General features: G+C 38.9%; 2 long non-coding RNA genes across 3 annotated transcripts; one reads left to right on the top strand and one right to left on the bottom strand.

Moving 5' to 3' along the window:
- Positions 1 to 1,290, top strand: LOC148641088 (uncharacterized). The gene is made up of 4 exons (XR_015930211.1): positions 1 to 135; positions 273 to 324; positions 559 to 613; positions 1,040 to 1,290. It is a non-coding gene; the product is annotated as an uncharacterized LOC148641088 (long non-coding RNA).
- An 812-nt stretch (positions 1,291 to 2,102) lies between these two features.
- On the bottom strand, positions 2,103 to 3,937 carry LOC148641087 (uncharacterized). Of its 2 annotated transcripts, XR_015930270.1 has the most exons (4): positions 3,741 to 3,937; positions 3,182 to 3,234; positions 2,988 to 3,038; positions 2,103 to 2,528 (listed from the first exon to the last, which is right to left on the bottom strand). It is a non-coding gene; the product is annotated as an uncharacterized LOC148641087 (long non-coding RNA). The 2 variants fall into 2 exon arrangements; XR_015930269.1 differs by lacking the exon at positions 3,741 to 3,937 and having other exon boundaries at positions 3,182 to 3,439.
- Positions 3,938 to 9,934: the final 5,997 nt, after the last annotated feature.

Here is a 9,934-nt window from a genome sequence, read left to right as displayed (position 1 = left end):
GTAACAGAATCCGCAGCTGTCCGTCAGGACCGGAGCCCGCCTCCAGAGTGACCTTCCTCAGCGGACACGCCCCGTCCACCTGTTCCACAGGTGCGCTCGGCAAGATGGCGGCGGGACGAGCTGGTGCGGCTCGAGGTGCGTTTGCGTTTTATTTCGAAGTTTCTTATTTTAAGTGCAAAAAATCAAATTTCACTTTGGGGAAAGCAAGATGAAAATTATTTTGTTGTTGCTACTGTTGTTAATTGTTGTTTTTTCTTTTCTTTGTGTTTTAGGACGCCGAAATGAGTGTCCTGTCCGTTGGAGCGTGCTCTCGAAGTTTGAAAAGTTTGTATAAAGGTTCTTATACTATCATGCTTTGTACTTTCATTGTATGTTTTTAAAATATGGTATCTCTAGGTGTCTGGGGCTGTAGTTTTTCTTCTAATATTAACTTTTTAAAGTCCTTAGCTGTGTAATGTCCTTTGGCGGATTGGGGCTAAAAGAACGTTTTTCGTTCCGAAATGATACAAATATTGTCAAGATTAAACGGATTAATTCGTTAGGTTTTTATTTCTCCAGGTGCCAAAAGGATTTCAAGAACGGGATACCAGTTCTGAAAAGTGTTTTTTTAACGGTAAGTTATATTCCCACCTTCTGCTATACTATTAATATTTGTGTAACTCGTTAAGACAACACGTTTTGCCTGCTTTTTCACACATTTTTACCCGGAACAGGCATATATTAACTACATTGCTGCTTTTCGTTTCGTTGTGCTTTTGTTGAACGGAAAAAGCAAACTCTTAAGACGCTGGTTCTTCAACGGAATTGAATTCTCATGTGGCTGAACGTATGTTCTGGAGTTTTTTGGAGTAGCGGGACAGGGATCTATCTTTGCTTTCTCATTTAATCAGTTGTTTTCTCATTGCATTTCATCGTGTTTATATACATATATATATTCAAGCACCACGTTTAAATGTTTAACTTTTATTTAGCACATCAAGTGAATCCGTTCTGCAAATCCCGTGTTTTGTTAACTTGATCTTTTTTCTTTTGCCTTCAGTTCTGCTGCTCCTGATCCTCAGCGCTCCGTCGATCTCGTCTCCACTCCAGCAGCTCGTGCGTTGGCAAGTTATTGTTGACAATGTGTGCTTTTCTTTAAATTTTATTTTTGACAACAGTGACTGTAATGTACCGATTCAGTGTTGTATCTTGCTCTTAATGTCGTTATGTTGTTAAACTGTTCCCTGTTGACTGCTGCTACTGTATGTGCTGTGCATTCTGAAATAAAAAAACATTGTTTTGCATTTTCTGCTATTTTTTCAAGGTGTGTTGGAAGGGTTTGCTCTGGGCTGGTGTCTCACTGCTGTAAGTTTTGGCTGCAAAATCTGGAGAGAGCAATCAGTTTCCGAGAAGCGATGCGATGGGTTGTTTTGTCCTTTGCGCCACGGCCGCAAGGGGACACCCTATCGCATCGTGACTTGGAAACTGCGGGGGCTACCCCCTTTTTAAGTCGCTCCAGATTTTCCCGCCTTTTTAGATAGTCTCTGGGGGGTTAGGGTCCCTAGGGGAGGAGAAGGGAGGGAAGCTCTAGCCAAGCCCCCTCACTCCGGGCTGGAGGTGGCTTTGGCCCGAGAGAGAGGAGGCACCCAGGGTGGACTCAGCCTGCAACCAACAGACTTCTAAGTCCACACCAGGAGACCTGCCTCGCTGCAGGGACCTAGGCCATCACCAACCTGCCTTCCCCTCCTGCTGGGAGTGAGTGGGCTTGGCTAGAGCTGGAGTCAATCGCCCAGCCCCTCTCTCCAAAAAGAGGAGTAGCCGGGGCTGGGTTTGATTGATGGGAGGAGACCACGCCCTGCAAGAGCCCCGGTATATACTAAGTTTTTTGGCGGGAAAATCTGGACAGACTTAACAAGGGGGTAGCCTCTGCAGTTTCCAAGTCACAAAGCGATAGGGTGTCCCCTTGCGGTCAGTGACGACAAGGAAAAAACAGCCCTTCGCCTCGCTTCTCGGAAACTGTTTGCAAAATCTCTCCGCCAAAAAACTCACCAACACCGGGCTTTTTCAGGACCAAGGGTGTACGGAACTCTGCGTGAGAACAGAAACAACAAAACACATCAAACTCCAATCAACAATTTATTGAGCGAAAATTGCATACAAAACAAAGCATTCCAGTACGAGCGATGCACAGATTCGAAATGAAAATTAACACCTTTTAAATTACAAAGCGTCAAAGCAAGGCTACATTAACACTAAAGACTTTTTACAAGTAAGCAGAGTACAAAAACATTAACATGCAACATTAAACAACGCATTCCATTACATACGACAGTTACACAGGATCTGAAGTGAAAAGTAACATGCATTTAAATGACAAAATGTCAAAGCACGGGTACATTTACGCTAAATGCTTTTACAAGTAAAAAGGGTACGAAAAGAGTTGCATGCAACTACATGGAAAAGCACAGAAACATACGGCACGTTACTGTTTCTCCAAGGGATCTGTCGAGGCAGCGACCAGAGTGAAGACTGGAACTTTGTTGCATTTCCTGCAAAACAACAGAAATCCGTATTAGCTGAGCTTGGAATAAAGCGCTTAGCCTGGTGTAACGGGACATGTTCCTGTTTAACAGGGTATTGAAGTGTGTAGAGTACCGAAGCAAAATACAATCAATACAGCTACATGTGTCGATTAGACAGAACTACCACATTCTACTGTTTTTCTTCCATTCTGGTTAGCATGTTCTTTTTCTGAAACTGTATTTTGCGCATCGAAAAAGCAAATGTGATCGCAGTTTTAGCAGAAATTGCTTTCAATAAACAGCAGGCCGATAGTTTTTTTTGTCGCTTCAGAACCGTATCTGCCTTGGAGAAATCTAATCTAATACTACCTAGCCTGAGTCTCCTTTTCAAAAGGTGCATCACGTTTTCCAACAATTTTCGGGAGGTGCAGTATATAGTGTACTTCAATATGATACGTGTGAAAGAATTAAAGAGTTTCTACTTACAGAGATAATTGCAGCACCTGAGCCAAGTATGTCCTTCCCGAAGACGCCCAACTGCAAAACACAATAACACATTTAGAAGATCATTTAAAGATAATTTAAAACAAGGTTTCTTATAAGCTAACACCAAGACATATAAAACAGAAAATATTTGAATAAGATGCGTGTAAGGAAATAAATAAAATATTTATACTTACGTTAATACTCCAATTTCTTTAGTGCGAACCATGTCTTGCCCGTAGATAATAAGCTGAAAACACACAAAAAAAGCAGAATTTAAAATTGAAAGACCATTTAAACTGAGAAGTATTCTTTGCAAGTGAAATGTTTATCACGAATATAAGCACATAATCACCTACCATACTCTAGAATATAATGAAAGAACTTCAATTCTAAATTGGCTATTTTCGGATTTGGATAATTGCACACGCTTAATTTTGTGAACAGAGGTGTTTGATAAAGATTAGGATAAAGTAACTCACAAAAAAGGCCAATTCAAATGTCTTTATGGCTACAACAGAGCTTTTCTTCAGTGTAAAAGAAATATGTTATCTGTGTAAAACAAGTGGCTTCTTAAAAACAAGAGAATCGGGGGAGAAGACATTAAAAATACAATTTAGCCCCTATCGAGAATACTTGTTTTACCCCTTTCTCCTGTGAGGTGTAGACTACATAACTACATTAGTTAAATTTTATTTACATTCAAATACAAACGAAAAATTAAAAATAACCACAGAAAACGCGGAACAAACTCACCCAGCTCCCTTCTCTCTCGCAGAAGCCGGCGGACAGGTGTGCGGGGCGTGGCCTGCGAGAGATGTCATTCAAGTGGGCGTGGCTACAGCCTGACGTTGCAGGTCGCTTTCTTTTTTTTTTCTTGACTTTTCCAAAACGTGCGGAAGCAATCAAGCACGTTTTCAGAAGTACCTATTAGTTACAAGTTTCAAAATCCTTTTTTTCCCATGGCCACCAGGTATATTTAATCCTCATCAGTATTTGAGGGCCTCAGGAATATGAATGAGAGCTTAGAAATATGGAGGTGAGCTGTGGGGTCTAAAGTTTATAGCAGGACACCTACTGTTCTGTAACCTGATTTATCTTAACACTGCACCAAGAAGACATTTTTCCTCTCTAAACATTTATCACACACTCAGTTTACTACCTTTGCACTTCTAATTAGTCATGCAGCACATGTGTTCATGTAAGAAATTACAAGGACATGAGAAAGTTTAAGTGAGAGGACAGTATTGGATCCATGTTGCCCTTTTGGTTACTGCTCTCAGTTTTCTATTATCATGCAGCCATTACTCCAAAGAAGACAAGCAGTTGGTTTCAACAAAATTGCTGGCATAACGGGACTGTATTGACCCGTTATTCTGAGACAATGCTACATTGACCAACAGTGTCAGGACTTGGTCATGTAACCCCTTCCTTTCCAAGAGACAAAGGAGAGGTGGCTGTGGGTCTGTCCCAAGCTGGAGCCATGTTCAGGTGGGAAGAATGGAGCTCAGCAGCTGAAGCTCTACAAGAGGAATGGGACATCCTCAACACTGTCTGTAAAGGGGAACAAAGATATCTGGTTTGTATGGTGATCCTCTGACCTGTCATGTCCTTAATCCAGTGAAAACTGTATCATATTTGTGCAATAAAATGAAGGTCTTTCTTGTATACTGCCATTACCATCTATGAACTCCATCTTCTATGAACCTTCTATGAACAAAATGAGTTGTGGTACCACTAGATAATCTGTTTTGAGCTGAAGACCAGTGGGAGGACAGGAATTGTTAACAACAGGGCACGTTGAGGGATAGTTTTCTTAGGCAACAGTGCCACCTGGAGGAAAATTGCTAGATTGTAATATGTATAATAAGGGAAATTTGGGGATATACTGGTTAGTTCAGACTTTGCAGTAACCAAAAGGCTTCAGTTATGTAGTTGTCACACCACCACTGCACAGATGAAATATCCTAAGACTTGAACCTGTAGATGAACACTAGTATTGACAGGACTGTGGCAGCACAGGCTCACTCAGTAGTAGAACAAGACACCTGTGCGACTGTAGGCCTTTTAAATTGAACTCAGATGTTTAACATGGTAAAGCACAAACATTTTAATCTAACGCCTTAAACTTTCCAGATCTGGAACTACCCTCTGTTTCTTTAACACCTACCTGCCATGGGAGTTTGGGCAGGTGTACGTAACTCTTGTGTGTATTCCTCCTGATGCTAATTATAAAACTTCCTCTGAAATTAATTTAAGACCTTGCGTAAATATCACTTGATGTCCTGAAATTAATTCTGGGAGATTTTAATGGCTTTTTGCTTAAGCCTAATATCAATATGTAAAAGGATACACAAAAAGTTTTAGAAAATTAGATCTCTGCTATGAAAACCGTAAGAATGCCAAAGTTCTTATCAAACTACTGACAGGATGATCTGACCTAAATTATCTGTATACTTATTACATTGTACTGAAAGAATTTAAAAACAGTGAAGCCCAAGATGAGAATTGTGTATGCATGGGATCATGAAAGTGTCCAAGCTTTGAGTGTACATGTACAATGAAAGGTAATTGTGTTAATGACCAGGCTGTTTTCTCCAATATATATTTTGTATTTAAATGTAATCCCCTCTAAACAAATGATCTATGCAAACAGTAAGCCCTGGGTGACCTCAAAGATGGAAAAAATTGCTGGTGGAGAAAGAACAGGCATTCAAAGCTAATGATAGATTAAGGGGAATAGTGATTCAAAGGAAGATGTAGGAAGAATTGAAACAGGATTAAAGAGGTTATAAATCCAAGGTGGAGAACGTAAGGAATAGAAATAATGTGCAGAAGGTGTGGTATCAAAACCATGATTGACCAGGTCTCCCATAACAGCTTGCTTCAGCACACACCCTGCTGTAAATGAACAATTGTTTTGCTTGGTTCAAGAGTAGCAGACCAGCAGAACCCATTTTAAATGTGTAATTGGGCTCACTGGTGCATCTCCCCTTACTATAACATCTGAACAAGGGGGGGCCATGTGTTTTTCCAAATAAATACTTGAAAATCTGGAAGGGCACGCTGTGCCGAAATGTCAAGAACAACTTAATCCTGTACTGTATTCTGTAAATTTTTCCAAAAAGCCACTGTACATATTTACAGTTCTGTGTTTGTGGGAAAACATCTGCAATTTTATCAATCAATAAAAAAACTTGTTGAATAAAAAGATTTCTATCCTGTAACATTAAGTTCATTTCCAATGAAATGTTTTGAACAAATAGTTTTGCTCCATCTTCATTTGGCAACAAGTGGACTCAAAGACCCCTATCAGCTTGTGTACAGGGTGAAATGAGCAGTGGAAGAGGGGTCTCTTGCCTTGTTAAATCAAGAATACAAGCATTCAGAAACTACATCATCCCATGCGCAAATACTTTTTGCTGACTTTCCGTCGGCACTTAACCCTATTACACTTTAAAAAAAAAAACGCTTATATGTTCAATGATTTCACGTGAAAATATTTTAAAATGTCTCAAGGTCTGCATGTGTGAGACAGAAGTTTAAGTAGGGAGCTGCATCGGCATGCGACAGATGCAAAGGAATGGGTAAAAATTGGTTTATTCCATGCTGAAAAGAAAGGAGGCACAACATTTGAGCTGTGGAGTCTTCTTCACATCTCATTTGAACAATATTCTCTCTGCCTCTTTGACATTCTTTCTTTAACACTTGCAGAATTGTAGGGATACCAGACCGCAGAAAGAAGTAGAAATGAAGAAAAAAACAAAACCTTACTGAGTGAAAGAAAGCTGAAATTACTAAGAAACCAACATGTAAAAATCTTCATTAGTTGTCTGAGAGCCCAAAATGTTCATGCCATTTTCTTTAATTTCCTTTAGGGTATTTTATCACTCTTTTTCTGTACCTCACAATATACCTGCTGGGTTTCATTCCAAATACATTCAATTACTTAAGTGAAGCCATAACTAACATTTGCAATTTTGTTTCAACTCACAGGTGTGGAATTTTATACGAATGTATCGGCTGTAATGTAATGGACACAAGACAACCTCCAACATGTTTAAGAGCTGGATCAGGATCAGGAGTTGGAACTCCCACCTTATTGTGCAGAAGCCAGCGAAAGGTACATGTTTATACTGCCCTCCAGAGTCTGATCTTAATACAGTGTTTAATTTTGACTGTTAGCTGATTTAAGCTTTATTTTTACTGGTATTCTCTAAATAAATGTCAACTACTAAATGTAACTGAACTGATTTTTAATGCCACTAATTTACAATCAAGAAACCCTGAGAAGTCCCAAGAAACAAATCACTACCAGTTGATTGTATCATAAATATGCTTTCAAAGTGTGCACATCTGTGCAGACAACACATACTGTGGACAAGCTGAAGTGTAGCTGTGCCTTTAATATTTTAAGATTGAATTGTAGAATAGTTTATGGGGACATTACACCTCCATTAGAATATGTGTGTAAACTGATCGTTTGTCTTGGAAAGAACAGCCCCACACAGACATATTTGAACCCCAATCCTTAAGGCTAAGATGGGAAAACTTGTTTTCTTGGGAAAAGAGTTCTGCAGAATATTCTAATACAGTTTCTCAGTTTAATTTCCAGCATCTGTGTCTACAGTGTTTAAAAATCAGTATTTTTTCCTGGTGTCCTTCAACCAGAGCATGTGTTGTATTACCCTAAATGCTTGTTTTATTTTTGTCTATTGAGGCGATATTTCAGCCTTCCCACAACGCAATACCACTTACTTTTGGAGATGACACTTCTTTCTTCAGGGATACATGCATGTTTCATAATAAATCAAAAGTAAACCAAAGAGTTTGTGTTGATTACAGGTTAAATCCCACTCTTACAACCATTTGGTGCTGAAGTGAGGCTTTTTAACAACATCTGTAGAGGGCAGTAAAGGACTACATATCTAGAGAATCAAGGGCAAAGTTAAGCAAAGTTTACTAGATGAAACTTGGTTGGTACGGTGTATATTTAATTCAGAGGATCCTGTCTTGAAGTATAGAGTAAAGGAAAACATTAAATCTATTACCATATCTACATCAGCTATGAAAAAACATTATTGGTTTTCCACTAGGTAGTATGTTGTGTTTAATATTTACAGTATAAATACGAATGTAAAATTATATGGAATATGATGCAGCTCTGCAATGTGTCAATAAAATGCATAATTGTTTTCTGTTGCACTAAACAAGGTGACGTAATGCCAATTTCTTGCTTGTTTGGAGCCTATGTTGCTAACAAAACTGCTCCATCCTTTCCTGAGCCAGCTGTCATCTGTGTTAATAATGCTAATGAATCATTCTCCTCTTTGGCCCTTTCCAAGATGATATTTCACTGATCCTGCATTTCCCTGTTGTCAACAGAGTATAGTCTGTGCACATTCCAGCCTTTGTGTTTGTGTGATTGTTGATCCATCCAGATGCTGACTCTTTTCTTCAGATTTGTCCAAAACGCAGGGCTAAATCTAACTGTAAATATCACTCACTGCAAAAATAAGATAAGATCACTTTATTGGCTATATACAATTTATTATATCAGGAATTTGTCTTTTTGCATACCCCAACTTGCTCTCCGTGAGACACACAGACAGGGAGAGAAGCCTGGGATCAGGGCGCAGGGTCAGCCATTTATACAACACTCCTGGAGCAGAGATGGCATCCTTTATTTACCTTTCACCAAAATGGGGGGTCAATTGATTCTTTTTTTTCTATGTGAGAAAGAATTGAGTTTGTATGGCTCCATCATAAATCACCTCCATGTTTACACTCCCTCTCGTAGGTTCCATTCATCTGAGGCTGGTCTCCTTCTCACTGTACCTACATTAACACTAACTCTCGGACTTGTGGCAACTGTTTTACTATTTGTTGTACTTCCGTAGTCTTTTTCTTTATCACTATGCACAGCATCCTGTGGAAAGGCTCTTTATAAATAAGTTATTAGTTATATTGTCACAATGAGACAGTTTCTTCATGTTAATTTCGTCTGTAATGAAAGCTCTACTCAAGCCTTTCATTAAAAAGTAGAGCTACATGAACAGCAAAAACAAAATATACTGTAGGCTTATTAAAATTACTTGGTTTCCACATACTATAACAGAAACTGTGGGAGGAACTCCAGCAACTATTTTCTCCAGAACTGCCAGAAGATCTTCCAATGTCTCCCAAAAGGAAAAAGGCACTAAGTCACAACTTGATGAATACATAAGAGTCTTTCATTTGTTTGTCTCCCAAAGACCGTAAATCACAGCTGATGTCTTTCTCCCGACCAAGCAAATAAAATATCAGCAACAAAATCTGGCTGACAGTTCATTTCTCTCTCTTCGCAAATGTGCCTCCAGTAGACAAAGGCCAGCACAAAAAGATCTTGTGATTGTCTTATTTTTCAAAGGTTTCTCTGTTTGCTTATCACTCTCAGAGAGAGCAGATTTTTAATCTTCTTGAAGATCTGCCATTAGAGGAGAATTAATTACATTTTATAAAGTGGAGCTGCGTTATCAGACACATACAGCAGATTTATATCCACACACATAGGCTTTGCCAAGTATGAGCATTGAATTAAAATACACACTTTTCCATTTTGCAGTTTTGGAAACAGAAAGCAAGTTCTTTTAGCCTTCTCACAATTTGACTTTAAGCATGGCAATATCTTGATAAATGTTTTGACTGCTATTTTCTGCATGATAATAAATATAAATCCTTAAAATCGAGAAAAGGATCTTCAGTTCACATCACCTAAGGACCTACTGTATTGTAGTCTACAGCAAAATTGTGACTGACAAGAATGAACAAAACTGTATTTAGAAACTTGATAAACACAATTAGAAACATGTCGCTAAATGTTGCTTCTGCATCTGATGTTACCAGTTCCAATCACTGATATATGCTACACTGAAACATTTATTTCTTAGGTAAGAAATAAACTGGACAAT

This window comes from Lepisosteus platostomus, chromosome 25, assembly GCF_059453375.1.
Source record: "Lepisosteus platostomus isolate fLepPlt1 chromosome 25, fLepPlt1.hap1, whole genome shotgun sequence".
Lineage (NCBI taxonomy): Eukaryota > Metazoa > Chordata > Actinopteri > Semionotiformes > Lepisosteidae > Lepisosteus > Lepisosteus platostomus.
Note: the sequence above shows the minus strand (reverse complement) of the source record. Positions and strands in the feature narration are given on the sequence as shown.